Genomic DNA, 15424 nt, shown 5'->3' with positions numbered 1-15424 from the left:
AAGGAAAAGACACTCCAGAAATTAATTTACACATATATGCACAATTATCTTTTTACAGAGCCACAAAGGCAATTCAGTGAAGAAAGAAACAGTGATGGAAAATTGGAATATCCATATGCACATCAGCAAATGTGGGTAATTGCACACCAAATACAAAAATTAACTCAAAATGAATCCTAGACCTAAATGTAAAACCTTAAAGTTTAAAATCTGTAGAAGAAAACAGAAGATAAAACCTTTGTGATCTTGAGGTGGGCAAAGATTCCTTAGATACAGCACCAAAAACACAAAATGTAAAAGAGTAAATGAATCACTTTGTCCAACAAAATTAAAACTTTTTGCTCTTCAAAAAAACATAAGGAGAATGAAAAGACAAGTCGGAGAATGAAAAGACAAGTCACAGAATGAAACTAATATTTTTTTAAATATTATCTGATAAAGAAGTTGCATCCAGAATATATAAAGAGTAGTAAGAAAACAATCAGTGTAATTACAAATAAATAAATAAATAGGCAAAAGATATGAACACTTTAGCAAAGATGTACTAATGGCAAATAAGTTCATGAAAAGATGCTCATTATCGTTAATCACCAGAACAGTGCAAATTAAAATAACAAGATAATACCGCATAACTGTTCAAATGACTGAAATGAGGAAGACTCTACGAAGGGATGGCATAGATGTGGAGAGGCTACAACTCTCCTACAGTGCTAGTGAGAATGTAAAACGGACAACCACTTTGGCAAAGTGTGGCAATTTCTTAACGTGTTTATGGGTGTTTGGATTGTTTGCAGGGTTCACCTCTTATAAATAAAGCATCTCTGAATGTAGTGTATGAGGAAGAACTTGTACATGAGTTCTCAGAGCAGCTTGATTTGTAATTGCCCAAAATGGTCCACAAACACATGAAAGGATGAATAAATGGTGGTATATCCATGTAATAGAACACTACTCAGTAAAATGGAATGAGTTAATGGTACAACAATATGGATGAATGCCAATATGATTACGCTGAGTGAAAGAGATTAGGCATAAAACAGAACATACTATATGATTCCATTTATATAAATGTCTAGAAAATACAAACTAATCAAGAGGGACAGAAAGCAGATCAGTGGGTACCTGAATAAGTGGGGAGCAGGTAGGAGTGGATGGAAGGAATACAAAGGCATGTGAGGAAATGTTTGGATGTGATGAGTAAGTTCACTATCAGGACTGGTATGGATGGTTTCATGGTTATATACATGAAATGCATACCAATAACTATCAAGTGGTACACTTAAATTTGTACAGTTATTTTTTGTCAATTTTACCTCAGTAAAGCTGTTAAAAAAACAATCCAGAGTGTGAGGAGAACTTCCAAAGAAGGACAAAGAGACTTATCTCTATTCAGGAGGGAAGATTTAAAAACTCTCAAGTAACATTAAAATGCTGTGCACACATTACAATTTCGGTAAGAATCTATGGTCATTGATGGATGGGCTCCGTAAATACTTAGGAAGGTACTGGCTTTAGAAGCTTCCAAGAAATATTTATTTGGGGAAATGCTCATATTAAAATCTCACATGCAATATTCTACTAAAATTTTCCTCTACAATGTGAATTACTTAGAAAAAAAAAAAAGTTTGTGTAGAAATGAACTCCTGTAATGAATCCTACACAAGGGACTGAAATACCATCTGTAGAGCGCATAATCCTATTCATTTATTTAAAAATGGGAAGAGTTTTTAGCTTAATTCCACACATACACAGGCATTATCTATTTTGGCCACGATTCTGCCATTGTCTCTTTAGGTTAAATTAGATTTAAGTCATATAAGTAACATGATCCTAACGGACCATAGTTTCAAAAAGTTAATAAGCGCTGGAATAAACTCTAATTTTCCAAAGCACGAATCTGTAACAACTCAGCCTACAACCAGGGTGATGAGACAACTCTAAACTGATTCCATTTGAGCAGAATTTCAAAATCACCAGCACACAGTGTAGAGAAGAAACCAGAAGGAAGGCACCTTCGTGTGTGATAAATCATCTCCCTCCTGGTCTTGTCATGTTTATGTCTGTGAGGAAAGTATGATGATTCTACAGGAAGTGCCATACCAGGCTCCTCTGTTTTTAGAAAGGCATTCCTCGTGGTTCGACCACTCTCTATGGAGCCCTGGAATTCTTTCACAAATACTCTTTCCCCAAGCATGTTTTCCACCACATGGCATTTCCCCCGGTCCACCCTATTTCATCTCAATGACACTTGTTCCCAGACACTTTGCTTCTGGTTAACCAATACATCTGAATCACATGTTAATAACAAAGGCCAGCTCTAGGGAAAGTTGAGAGGGTAATGGGTGTCAGAGCTATGCTTTTCCCATTCAGTGTCCTCACCCCTGCTTCCTCCTCGCTGGTCCCTGGACACTTCCTTTTGGACTCTGGTGCCCTTATGTTCTTTCTACAGACCTGTCTCCATTAGCTTGACGATGAATGGAGTCCTCATAGTGAAAGGTCAATGACTAATAATAGCAGCTAAGATTATTTCCTCATCAGAGTTATTTGCCTTTCAGTATTGAAGACTTAAGCCCAATATACAAATTAAGTGGTAGAACTTCTTCAAAGAGAGGAGGATCAAGGGTCTGAGAGAAAACGGGCAGCTGGACTTTTGCTAATAGAATGCCCCATGGAAACCGGGGAACACAAGCTCAAACGCCTCTAGGAACCAAGTGGGATCAATGAGCAGAGTGAGAAGTTCAGGTGAGGCCTGAGAAAACTCAGGGAGCACTTACTCATCTAAAAGGGGCAGCTCTAGGGGCATCTGGGTGACTCAGTTGGTTAAGCGTCAGACTTCGGCTCAGGCCATGATCTCATGGTTCATGGGTACAAGCCCCACGTCGGGCTCTGTGCTGACAGCTCGGAGCCTGGAGCCTGCTTCGGATTCTGGGTCTCCCTCTCTCTCTGCCCCTCCCCCATTCACACTCTCTCTTACTGTCTCTCAAAAATAAATAAACATTAAAAAAAAATTAAAAGGTGCAGCTCCAGGGAGTCAAAAGGAACAAACTTCCTATATTATAAAATAATTAAGTGGCTATATTAATAATACTGTATTGCCTATTTGAAAGTTGGTAAGAGTAGATCTTAGAAGTTCTCATCCCAAGAAAAAAAATATTTTACAACTATGTGTGATGATGGATGTTTTAGTACATGTGCTGTTGAAATAAGCACGTGTGGTGACGGATGTTAACTAGACTTACTTTGGTGATCGTTTCGCAACACATACATATGTTGAATCATGGTGTTGTACACCAGGAACTAATATAGTGTTATATGTTAATTATATCCCAATTAAAAATAAATAAAGGGGTAATTCCCCTTCAGTGTCTCTAGCCTTCTGCCACCAAGCCAATGCTATCAATTGCCTGGTGTCTCCACAGAAGAGGAAAGTCCCAAGTTTCATGTTCAATTTTTTTTTTTTTTAAATGTAAGACACTCAGGGCGCCTGGGTGGTTCAGTTAAGCATCTGGCTCTTGTTTTCAGCTCAGGTCATGATCTCACAGCCATGAGAACGAACCAGCTCTGTCAGTGTGGAGCCTGCTTGGGATTCTCTCTCTTCCTCTCTCTCTGCCCCTCCCCAACTCACGCCCATGCTCACATGCCAGTGCTCTTTCTTTCTCTCAAAATAAATAAGTAATCTTAAAACAAACAAAAAAAGGAAAACATTCTGTGTACCAAACAAAACATGATTATACACCAAATCATCCAGCCCGCTAGTCTGCCACCTCTGGCCTAGACTATTGGACTGCAGATCAGTGATGGACTGCAGCTGTTCAGAATAAACAGCTTTTAAGTTCTTTAACAGATGGCATTTTAAACTTAACTGTCCCTTTTTCTTAGTTTTCGTTTTTTGCCCTTGAATCAAATCTATCATGTATATAGCTGTTTTGAATTTAATATCAAGATCAGCTTCATATGCATACTCACCGATGCCTCTATGTTTGGTGAACAACTGTTGACCATGAAATACCTCTGTCAATATGGCTCAAAGCTTGGAGGGGAGGCCCCAGCAATGCTGGCCCAGTTGATGAAGCCAGGAAATAGGTACATTTTCTATGCCATTGTGAAGGGAAGAATGTCTGCTATATCCCATCATGACTCAATTAAATATTGCCCTTTCTGGAGTTGTTAAAACAGATATCATCCTTACCCTTAAAGGAAATTAAGGAGGAGTGACATTAGCAATATTCCTGAAAAAGACATCCATCACAGCACTGCCCCTCAGCAACAATTTGGCATCCATCCATGGACAAAAATGCCTTCATGGGAGCTATGGAATTCAGCACCATACTTCAAAGGACTCGAAAGGAGTCTTGCCTACCCAAGCATCAGATAATAGAACATACAGACCTCAGCCCTAGCTATGGACCCTGAAGTGGCCCATTAACTGTCTCCAGTCCATCTTGGCCATGGTCCAGGAGTCCCTGGAGAACACTGTCTTAAACAATCACCCAGGGATGATAGAGCCTTTGTGGAAGATCAGATTTCCAATAAGGAAGCTCCAGGACATCACTGGAGCAAATAAATAAATAAATAAATAAATAAATAAATAAACAAACAAACAAACAACTGTGGGCACAATGGAGAGGATAAGAGGAAAAGTTAGACTTTACTCATCACCCCTCCCCCAGGGCAGTGCACCTCAGTACCAACAGAGCCCTTCTTAGCCTGTGATTTCTCATGCCAGGAAAAGTGAGAGTGTGTGAGTGAGCACATAGCTCCCCCAACTGTATAGAACTTTGTCAAAGAGCCCCATTTCTCTCCTTGACACATCGAGAATATAGAGTTGTGAACCACATGACTAGGGAGAGGGAAGAGGCTGGGAGAGCAGCAGATAAGTATCTTGGAGGGCATTAAAGGAACGTGGATCCTACTATCTGTGTTTCAGAGTCCAACAAGAAGCCCACCCATGAGCCACTGGGAATTCCTAGCCTGTGGATTCACCCCACTGGCCCAAGAACGCTCCCAACACTCCATGCACCTCAAACTACCCCCCCACAAACTCTGTGTCCACCTCTCTGTGCATGTTCCCAACAGTGGTAAGAATGAGCCTTGCGAGATGGCTAGTGAAAATGTGCATAAAGCCAGCCCAAATCTGTGGACCAAGGAGAGACTATTAACTTGAGCTTTTGCTCTGCCCTTGGGAAAGCAAAGGAGAGGCTGTCAGCTCCTGACCTGGTGTGTTCCAGATTAGAAGGCATACAAGTTTCACAATTCTGCCACAAGAGGGAGCAAGAAGAGAGAAGCAGCCCAAATCGATACAGGTTCTGAGAAAGCCTCAGAATCCCTAGCAGAGCTGAAAGAACATGTTGCTCTTCTAAAGCAGTTAGTAAAGACTGGAGAAGATGAGTGCCAATACAAATGTGAAGATAACAGGAACAAAAGACTTCAAGGAACATTAAATACCAGGAAAACATGACACCACCAAAGGAACACATGAATATGCCAATAACCAACCTCAAAGACATGGAAAGCTGTGATTTACTCAATAAAGAATTCAAAATATCTGTTAAGGAAGCCCAGTCCACTACAAGAAAAAAGAAGAATAATTCAATAAGATTAGGAAAACAATACACAAAGAAAATTAGAAGTTTAACAAAAAATAACTAAAAAGAACCCAATAGAAATTCTCAATCTGAAGAAAACAAAGAATCGAATAAAAAATGTAAGAGGGCATCAAGAGAAGAATAGATCAGGCAGAAGAAAATAATCTGTGAAATAGAAAACAGATATTTTTTACATTTTCAAGCCAGAGGAGAACAAAGACAAAAAAAATGAAAAAAAAAAAAAAGGTGAAGAAAGACTACCTGTTCTATAGGATACCATTAAAGAAGCAATTTGCTAATTATTGGAATCCCTAAAAGAAAAGAGAGGGAGAAAGAGGCAGAAAGCTTACTTAAAGAAATAATGGCTGAGAATATCCCAAATCTGAGGAGAGATTTGGATACTGGAGATCATAAGCCTCATTAGTCATCAAACAAACTCAAAGGTATCTTCTCCAAGACACATTATCATAAAAATGTCAAAAATCAAAAACAAAGAGAGAAGCTTAAAAACAATGAGAAAGAAGAAGCTTGTAATTTACAAGGAAACCTTCATAAGACTATCAGTGGATTTCTCATCTGAAACCTTATGGGTCAGGAGAGATTGGAATGATCTATCCGAAGTTCTGAAAGAAAAATAACCTGCCAGCCAAGAATACTCTCTCCAGCAGAGTTGTCCTTCAAAATGAAGGAGACTTAAAGACTTTTCCAGACAAACAAAAGATGAGGGAGCATTTAGAAATGCTAAAAGGAGATCTTTAAGCTGAAGTAAAAGGATGCTATTTAGTAGCATGAAAAATATGAAAATGTACAACACACTGGTAAATGTAAGTATACAGTCACATTTAGAATAATATAAACAAGATTTTGATAAAATATACGCACTCCCACATTTAATGCAACATTATTCACAACAGACGAGATACGGAAACAAACCAAATGCCCATCAACATTTGGATGAATGAATAAAACAGACGTGGTACATATACACAATGGACTATTATTTAGCCACAAAGAAGGAAGATATTCTCCCATTTGCAACAACACAGATGGACCTTGGGCACATTATGTTAAGTAAGTCAGAAAGACAAAGACAAGTAGCATATGATATCACTCATATGTAGAATCTATTAAAGCTAAACCATAAAAAAAATAGAACAGAATGGTAGTTACCAGGGAACAGGAGTGACAGTGTTTAAGGGTACAAATTTGCAGGGTGTCTGGGTGGCTCAGTCAGTTAAGCATATGACTTTGGCTCAGGTCATGATATCATGGTTTGTGAGTTCCAGTCCCATGTCAGGCTTTACTCTGACAGCACAGGCCTGCTTAGGATTCTCTCTCTCTCTCTCTGCCCCTACCCAACTTATGCTCTCTCTCACTCTCTCAAAATAAAGAAATAAACTTAAAAAAAGGTACAAACTTGTAATAAGTAATAAATAAGTCATTGAGATCTAATGAACAAACATTACAATGAATACAGAAAATAATATTGTACTATAATTATATAATGTGATAAATATCGTTACATTGGTAATCATATTACAATATATAAATGTATCAAAATAACAAGCTATACACTTTGCACTTACACAATTTTACTCTAATACTGTAATATGGTGGTGGGTGTGTTAACCTCTTTAATATAAAGGTTAAAAGACACAAGTGTTAAAAAATATAAAGCTACAATAATTTGTTAATGAATACATAATATAAAAAGAGGTAATAAAGTGTGAAATAAAAACATAAAAGAAGGAGAGGTGCCTGGGTGATTCAGTTAAGTGTCCAACTCTTGACTTCAGCTAAGGTCATGATCTCATGGTTCTTGAATTTGAGCCCCACATTGGGGTCTGTGTTGACAGTGCAGATCCTGCTTGGGATTCTCTCTCTCTCTCTCTCTCTCTCTCTCTCTCTCTCTGCCCCTCCCCTGCTCATACATGCTCGCTTGCCTGCTCTTTCCCTCTCTCTCTCTCTTTCTCTCTAACTCTCAGTAAATAAACTTTAACCAAAAACATAAAAGAAGGGGAAAGAAAGAGTAGAGTTTTGTTAAGTCTCTATCAACATAAAATAGATTATTATATCTATCTTTATATAAAGATATAGGCCTCATGGCAATCACAAAGCAAAAACCCACAGTAGATACACAAAAGAGAAGGGAATCAAATGACCACTATAGAAAAACATCAATTCACAAAGGAATGCAGAAAGAGAGGGAGAAAGGGAAAAGGAAACTACCAATCAGAAAACAATAAGACAGCATTATTAAGTCCTTACCTACCGAAAAGTACTCTAAATGTAAATGGATAAATTCTCCAATCAAAAGGTAGAATATAGTTGGATTGATGAAGAAGAAGAAGAAGAAGAGGAAGAAGAAGAAGAAGAAGAAGAAGAGGAAGAAGAAGAAGAAGAAGAAGAAGGAGGAGGAGGAGGTGGTGGAGGAGGAGGAGAAGGGAGATCAAACTATATGCTGCTCAGAACAGACTCACTTCAGCTTTAAGCATACATAGAAACTCAAAGTGAAAGGATGAAAAAAGATATTCTTGCCAAGCGGAAACCAAAAGAAAACAGGGATACCTACCCATACTTGTATCTGAGAAAATAGACTGTAAGCCAAAAATGGTAATAAGAGAGAAGGAAGATCACCATATAATGTTAAAGGGGTCAATTCATCAAAATGATATAACAACTTGGAGCACTTAAATATATTAATCATATACCAACAGATCTGAAGGGAAAAATAGACCATAATATATTAATAGTAGAGGACTTCAAAACCCTACTTTAAACAATGGATAAATCATTCACACTCTAAAAACCAATAAGGAAATGTTGGACTTGAACTTTACTTTAGACATATAAGAAATATTTGACCCAAAAGCAGCAGAATACTTGTTCTTCTCAACTGCATAAGGAACATTCCTCAGGATATCACATGATAGATTACAAAACAAGTCTTAGCAAAGTTAAGAAGACTGGAATCATATCAAACATCTTTTCCAACCACAATTGGTTGAAACTAGAAATCACTAACAAGAGGAAAAGTAGAAAATTCACAGTTATGTGGAAATATAACAACGTACTTCTAAACGACCAATGGGTCAATGAAATAAAAAAACTAAAAATTTATTGAAACAAACAAAAAAGGAAACACAACATACGAAAGCTTATGGGATACAGCAAAAGGTGTTCTAATAGGGAAGTTCATAGTAATATTCTTCATTAATAGAAGATCTCAGAAAACAAGAGGAAGGTTCCTACATATCAAGGAATCAGAAAAGAAAAAAAAAAAAAAAAAAGAGCCAACTAAGCCCAAAGTTAACACAAGGAAGGAAATGACAAATATCAAAACATAAATAAAAGAAATAGAAATCAAAAAACAATAGACTGAGAGCTGGTTTTTTGAAAAGATTATCAAAATTGACAAATCTTTAGCTAGACTACCTATTGAAAAGTAAATAAAATTAGAAATGAAAGAGGAGATGTTACAACTGGTAACACTGAAATAAAAAAGATTTTAAGACTATACTATGAACAATTAAAGATCAACCAATTGGAGAACTTAGAAGAAATGTATACATAAAACCTACCAAGAGTGAATCATAAAGAAACAGAAAAGCTCAACAAACCAATTATGGTAAGGCAACAGAAAACTTTACCACAAAGAAAAGTCCAGGACCAGAAGGTTGCCCTGGTGAATGTACCAGACATTTAAAGAATAATTCATGCCAATTTTTCTCAAACTCTTCTCCAAAACTGAAGAAAACACTCCAAAACTCATTTTACAAAGCCAGCGTTATCTTGATATCAAAACCAGATAAGGACACTATAAGACAAGTAAATTATAGGTCAATATCCTTGATGAATACAGAAGCAAAAGTTCTCAGCAAAATATTAGCAAAGAAGACTCAGCAACACATTAAAAGGATCATACACACTGTGCAAGGGGGATTTATCCTTGAGATGCAAAGATGGTTAAACATAAAAATACGTATTACATTACATTAGTCCAACGAAAGGCACGCTGAGTGATTATCCCAGTAGATGTAGAGAGAGCATTTGACAAAATACGCATCCTTTCATGATATAAACTCTCAACAAATTGGGTATGTAAGGAACGTAGGTCAATGTAATAAAGGCATATATGACATGCCTACAGCTAACATCATACTCAGTGGTAAAAAGTGAAAGCTCTTCCTCTAAGATCAGGAACAAGACAACAATGTCCACTTTCACTACTTTCATTCAACTTAGTCCTGGAAGTCCCATCCAGAGCAATCTGGTAAGGAAAGGAAATAAAAGCATTGGTACTGGAAGGGAAGAAATAAAATTGTCTCTGTTTGTCGATAATATTATCTTATAGAGAGAAAATTCTAAAGACTCCACCAAAACCAGTTAGAACTAATCAACAAATTTGGTAAAGTTACAGGATACAAAATCAACATAAAGAAATCGGTTTCAGTTTTACATGGTAATGATGAAATATCTGAAAAAGACATAAATAAAACAGTTCTATTCACAATAGCATCAAAAATAATAGAATACTTAAGAATAAATTTAACCAAGGAAGTGAAACTTTTGTACACCGAATATAAAACTTTGATGAAGAAAATTTAAGAAGACACCAGTAAAGGGAAAGATGGAAGTACTAATATTGTTAAAATATTCATAGTACCCAAAGCCTATTCAATCCTATCCCTACAGCATTCCAATAGCATTTTCACAGAAATAGAAACAACAATCCTAAATTATTTATAAAACCATAAAACAGGGCACCTGGTTGGCTCAGTCAGTTAAGCGACCGACTCTTGATCTCAGCTCAGATCTTACTCTCAGGGTCACAACTTCAAGCCCCACATTGGGCTGTGCACTGTGTGTGACATCTACTTAAAAACAAACAAAACAGCCAAACAAAAACCCACAAAACACTGAATAGCCAATGCAATCTTAAGAGAAAAAAACAAACCTGGAGGCATCGTGCTTCTTGATTCCAAACTATATTACACAGCTACTATAACCAAACAGCCTGGCACTGGCATATGGACCATAGGAACAGAATTGAAAGCTCATAAATAAGTCCTGGCATAGATGGCCAACAATATTTGATGAGAGAACCAAGAATTCTCAATGGGGAAAGGATAGTCTCTTCAATAAATGGTACTAAGGAAACTGGATAATCACATACAGAAGAATGAAATTGGACCCCTCTCTTACACTAAAAAAAATAACCTCAAAATGGATTAAAGACTTAAATATAAAACCTGGGGTGCCTGGGTGGCCCAGGTGGTTGAGCATCTGACTTGGTTCAGGTCATGATCTCACGGTTCATGGGTTCAAGCCCCATGTCGGGCTTTGTGCTGACAGCACAAAGCCTGCTTCGGATTTTCTGTTTCCATCTCTCCCTGCCCCTCATCCACTCACTTGCTCTCTCTCAAAAATAAATAACATTAAAAACATTTTAAAATATAAAACCTGACACCATAAAACTCCTAGAAGAAAGCATAGGGGGAAAGTGCTTTACATTGGTCTTGGCCATGATTTTTTTTTTTTTTGATAGGACACCGAAAGCACAAGCAATGACAGTAAAAATAAGTAAATGGGGTTACATCAAACTAAAAAGACTCTGCACAGCAAAAGAAACAATTGACAGAGTGAAAAGTCAACCTACAGGATGGAAGAAAATATTTGCAAATTTCATGTCTGATAAGGGGTTAATATCCAAAATATATAAGCACTCATACAACTCAATAGTAAAAACCAAACAATCCAATTAAAAAAGAGAACCTGAATAGACATTTTTTCCAAAAGAGTCATATACATATCCCCTCACACCTGCTAGGATGGCACTCATCAGAAGACAAGGGAGAAGTGTTGGTGAGAACAGAGAGAAGTGCCCAACACTTGGGCACTGTTGGTGGGAGTGTATGTTGATACAGACACTATGGAAAACAGTATGGAAGCTCCTCAAAAGATCAAAAATAGAACTTCCATATGATCCAGCAATCCCACTTCTGGGTACATATCCAAATGAAATGAAATCAGGTCTCAAAGGAATATCTGCCCTCCCGTGTTCACTGCAGCAGTATTCATAATAGCTAAGATAGGGAAACAACATACATGTCCTTTGGCTGATGAATGGACAAAGAAAATGTGGTATATACATACAGAAGAATGTTATCCATCCACAATAAAGAAGGAAATCTTGCCATCTGTGACAACATAGATGGTCCTGAGGGCATTATCCTAAGTGATGAGTCAGAAAGAGAAATACCATATGATGTTATTCTTTGCAGAATCTGAAAAAGCTAAACTCATAGAAACAGAGTAGAACAGTGGCCCCAGGGCTGGAAAGGTAGAGGAAATGGGGAGAAGTTTGTCAAAGGGTACAAGCTTGTAGTAACAAGATGAATAAGTTCTGGGACTCTAATGTACAGCATGTCAACTATAGTTAATAATACTGTATTATATACAAATTATTTACTAAGAAGAGTACGTCTTCAATGTTCTCATCACAAACAAGAAACAGTAGTCATGAAAGATGACGGAAGTGTTAACTAACCTTCTTGTAATCATTTTGCAATATATGTAAGTGTGTCAAATTATCATGTTGTACACCTTACATGTTATATGTCAATTATATCCCAATAAACCTGGGTAGAAAACTCAAGAAATTCAAGCTCCAAAGAGTCTCTGATAAAGTTAGACAATTACAGTTACCAGTCTAGAGTTATAGAAAAGAAAACTGAATCCCTTAAAGCATTATTCCTCAAATAAGTAGAGTCTGAGTACTACCAGTTCTATCATGTTCTTGGGGTTGGAAAGGGTGGGGGTAGGGGTGGAATTTCATGGCCAAATAAATTTTAGACACACCTTTACCCAACCATTTCCAGAGCCTTCACCAGACTACCATAAATATTTGAGAAAGGGGATCAAACACAAGGCATTTCCCAATCTTACTGGATGATGCAACAGTGAATTCTACAGGATGGATATTCAGTAGCCCACACTAGAGACATAAAACTACAGATAATGCACAGGGTCCAAGTTTCTGGAAGCCTAGTCTCCTTGGATAAACAGACTGATTTCATTTGAGGTGGCATATTTCCTTTTTTGTCCCTCAATGACATGCCAAGTACAATAGATTAACCTAGTTATTATTGAGCTTAAACATCATTGGGGACGCCATATTTTTAGACTTGTCATAACAGCTTTGCCCCTCCAATGTGCCTCGATGGTCAGGGAGGCCCACCTTCAAATCATGCTCCCCTCTGTTGTCTGAGTAAGAAGATTGCTTTTCTTCTTTTTTTAATGTTTATTTATTTTTTTGAGAGGCAGAGAGAGAGCATGAGCTGGGGAAGGGCAGAAAGAGAGAAAATCGCAAGCAGGCTCCACGCTGTCACCACAGAGCTTGATGTGGGGATTGATCCCACAAACCATGAGTCATGACCTGAGCAGAAATCAAGAGCCTGATGCTCAAATGACTGAGCCACCCAGGCACCCCAGAAGACTGTTTTTCTACAGAGTGGTTCTCTTGGAGGCCTAGCTGGTTTCTTTCAACCCTTTTAGAATTATTCTTCAAGAAAAAACTTGGGATATCGCTGCAGCTTAAAGACAGAATAGTGTCCATGCAGCACTGCTTGTGTCAGTGCCTGTCTCCCTCTCCTTTAGCAGCTCCGTGTGTGGCCCAGAGGGATGGAATAGGTTTACCACTGGATTATCTGTAAAAGTACTGACAGTCACCATCCTGGACTAAAAAATGCAAGTTCTGCGACCACCTGGCCAGATCAATGTTTTGTGGTTGGACATTTAAATCAAAATGTGCTTTTTTCCCATTATTTTAAAATTACTTTGCTGTAAAAAGATTTAAACCATAGTACAATAAAAATTGCTTCTCCATTCTGAGCTTTCCTATTAGCTATTATCTATCTCTGTAAGGAGGCTGTGTAAATTATTAGACCTGTAAGAATTCCACCTGTCTTGTAAAGGGTAAAATTGCAGGAACTCATTTTCTAGAGATAAGGCAAGGATTTTTCATTACCTTCCTTTGGACTGCCTCCATGGGACTCTAAAGTCAGGCTTTCTTAAGCAAAAAAAAAAAAAAAAAAAAGGCAGCAGACATGACTTCCATCTGTTTAAACTCAAGGTATCTTCAATTTACTATTATATTCATAGTTTCTATTTGTGAAATCCTAACTAGTGAGCAAACACTGACCATCGAGAAATCAACAAAGATCGTCTGCATTATTTATCAGATTTCCTATTTTCAGTAGTGGCTGAGACTAAAGACCAAAACTGGAGACCTGAAGTTTAGGTTCCAATAGATGTGTGGGAAAATTGGAATTTCTGCTGGTGAAACATGTGGACAAAGGGCCTTTCCCAGTATTTACTGATAGGTTCCTCCAAACCAAGTCGGGCTCCATAGCAACAGAATACAGGGTCCCTATGGAAACATGAAAAAATCCACTGCCGTGGCAGAAAGGGCATCATGAGTAGGTATACTTAGAAACATACCATCTGATTGCTGTCAGCTCAGGGTCTCTTCGGCTAGCCCAATAGGATTGTCTCACTTTAATCCGGCCTCAAAAGAGTCTGTTCAAGACCCACCACAGTTGTTGGGAAATATTTGACAAGATCACAACTCTATTATTAATCAAGCTTGTGAGAGTCAAGCAAATCCAGAGCAGAAGGCTCAGACTGCCTTCAGCTTCAGAGAGGTGTTGCCCACTCCTTAAACTCTTACCGTGCTCCCCTCACTCCCCCAGAGATGCCCAGCTCATCAATAAACAGCCCTCTGCCAAAGGTGGAAATTTCTCAGCCCACACAAGGCACCTTGCCCTGGACCCTAGCACTTGTCATCTTGAAAAATCTGAGCCCCAATCTTTTCAGCAGCAAAAGGCCAATAAAGAATTTAATGTGTTCTTCTATAATCTCCAGGTGAGGGAAATGAGTCCTTGCAGGGCTGCTATTCCTAAAACCCTTGCCCATCAGGACGCTCTGCCTGCAATGCCCTTCCTACCAGACCCTCCTATGCCTACATGGAGGCAAAGTGTGGCTGTTGAGTATCTGTTTCCATTCCGTAAATAAAATTGTTGACAATATAATCCTGAATATTCCAGCTCACAAAGAGAAAGCTCATTTCTCTGGGGGACAATAGGAGAAACAAGTACATACGACTTCATAGTTAAATGGAAAAGCTAAGTATAACAGGAGTCTATGGCCAGCTGTATGATTCAGGAACCTCAACTGATACCTCCATGATTCAAGAGGTCCAAAATGCCACAGGATGTCATACAGAGTCTACCAGAGGGATGGCAAATGTGAGGCACTAGGGCCACCTAATGATAATGACAGAAAGCACCAATGAGTCACTCCATTCTTTCTCTTAGCACAAACATGGCCTCAGAATCCTTCTAAACACAAGGTTCCAGGTAGCTACTTCTAAGAGAGGGTGCCCTCTCTCCCAAAAGGGAAGCTTTTATTAATTCCAGTTTAACATAATATTCCAGGACAAAAAAATATATATATATATATGGGGAAATGTGTGGGTTCTATGGCCCTTTAAAGCATCACCTATGTGGCCTATCTGCCTCCTGGAAGAAAAATAGTCCTGGGTAAGTGAGCTACAGATGTCTCTAAGCCCTTAACCCAAAATTTGGACTTACAACCCATTGCTTACTGAAGCATGACATTCAAACAAGAGTAAGTTCATTTGCAAGAATTATTTTTTGTGTAAACAGCCACCCCAGTTCTAGCTCCCTATTTGCCTATAATCAGGTCTGTTTTTCATAAAATTGGCCAAGTTAAAAATCAGCTGTGAATATTCATTCACTGCTATGGTAATCAATTGT

At 38.1% G+C, this 15424-nt stretch overlaps 1 protein-coding gene across 3 annotated transcripts in view; it reads right to left on the bottom strand.

Annotated features, from left to right (window-relative positions):
* The window catches only part of MEGF10 (multiple EGF like domains 10), a 181432-nt gene that overhangs the window by 101857 nt on the left and 64151 nt on the right, over nt 1–15424 (bottom strand). The window contains exon 1 of one of the 3 annotated variants that reach the window (XM_042934182.1): nt 3967–4096. The exons of 1 other annotated variant lie outside the window; for it this stretch is intronic. The gene's annotated coding sequence lies outside the window, so the exon portion shown is untranslated. Of the gene's footprint in view, nt 1–3966; nt 4097–15424 lie in introns of those variants that run through there. One more of the 3 variants, XM_042934195.1, reaches the window with a different exon arrangement.

The sequence above is a fragment of the Panthera leo genome, chromosome A1, assembly GCF_018350215.1.
Source record: "Panthera leo isolate Ple1 chromosome A1, P.leo_Ple1_pat1.1, whole genome shotgun sequence".
Classification (NCBI taxonomy): domain Eukaryota; kingdom Metazoa; phylum Chordata; class Mammalia; order Carnivora; family Felidae; genus Panthera; species Panthera leo.
The sequence above is the reverse complement of the archived record's forward strand: the minus strand, read 5'-3'. Positions and strand labels throughout refer to the sequence as shown.